Genomic DNA, 1452 nt, shown 5'->3' with positions numbered 1-1452 from the left:
AGGGGGGGGGGGGAGCTCGCGGGGAGGGGGGGGGGGGGGGGGGGGGGCCTTCGTTGCAGCTCCCCCTTTGGCGGCCCTGGTAACATTAGAAAGCGAAAATTGCTGATGCATGAGAAAGCAAGCAGGGCTGTGGTGGTGATGTAATGGTGTCTCTTGGAAGGCGGCGGGGAAAAGAGGCTGAGGTAATTATGATTTATCTCTTCGGCTAGGCCTCGCTGCAGGCCTGAGCGGGGCATTAAAGAGAGGGAGGTCACTGGAACCCCAGGGGGAAACGTGTTCTGTCTTTGAAATAAGCTCTAATTTCCTTGTTTTCCCGTTAATGTATCCTCCAATTTGGTTCTTACTTGAATTTGTTTTGTTTTTTTTGTTTGTTTTTTTGTGTGTGGTATTGCATCTCAAATCTTGTGTTGTGTCTTAGCATTTTTTTGTTTGTGTTCTGTTATGGCCTTTTTGCGTGCTTGCGTACGAGTGCGAGTGCACGTGCTTGCGTACAAGTGCACGTGCACGTGCTTGCGTACGAGTGCGAGTGCACATGCTTGCTTATGAGTGCGCGTGCACGTGCTTGCGTACGAGTGTGAGCGCACGTGCGTGCGTACGAGTGCGCGTGCACGTGCTTGCTTATGAGTGCGCGTGCACGTGCTTGCGTACGAGTGTGCGTGCTTACTTGCGTGCGTGTGAGTATCAGTGGGTGTCGGTGCGATGGTGTTTCACATGTTTAGTGGAGCTATCATCAGGGATGTTTGAAAGAAGCAATAAGTGACTGATCTTGATCTCTCAAAAATGGCGTCAGTCTCAGAGCCAGGGCACCTGTCTGCCATTGCTTCTGCGGCATTAGGCGTTGTGTTGCTCAGAAGCTTGCAGGCATTATATCCCAGCCCTGAAGGGCATCTGGCCCAAGGCGTTGAGAAGGGCAGGTACAACTGCTGGACAATTAATCATAAGATAAGGGAAATCCAGCAGCAGGAGGCACAGTGACAAATTAAAAAAAAGAAATATTATGCAGAAGGTGCATTTTTCTTGTTGTGCTGCTGGATTTAGCATATATCAGCCCTGAAGAGAAGGGGGGAAACGCGGCTCCACTCTCTGTGCTGCCCGTTCGTTATCTGCAATGCAGTATGTCCTACGCCTTTGACTGAGTGGGCCACATTTTTTGGGGAGTAAAAGTAGGGGAAAGCGAAAGACTTTGCGTTTGTGAATAAGCGGAATGAAGTACACTGCAGTAAGACTGAACTGGAATGAGTGAAATGAGCTGAACTCCACGCCGGGGGGGGGGGCGTAAATCCATAGACCCGCGTTCACGAGCTGACTCTCGGAATGGGATGTTTATGTGGTAGTAAACCGAAATTGATTTCCCCAGAGCATCGGGTTGTGTGGAGAATTCTGCTTTGCGCTGCCGTCCTGCTTGGGAGATTTACCGAATTCATACGTACGCTGTTACCTCACTTGAGAAAT

Source organism: Anguilla anguilla, chromosome 16 (genome assembly GCF_013347855.1).
Source record: "Anguilla anguilla isolate fAngAng1 chromosome 16, fAngAng1.pri, whole genome shotgun sequence".
NCBI lineage: Eukaryota > Metazoa > Chordata > Actinopteri > Anguilliformes > Anguillidae > Anguilla > Anguilla anguilla.
This window is presented reverse-complemented; position numbering follows the sequence as displayed.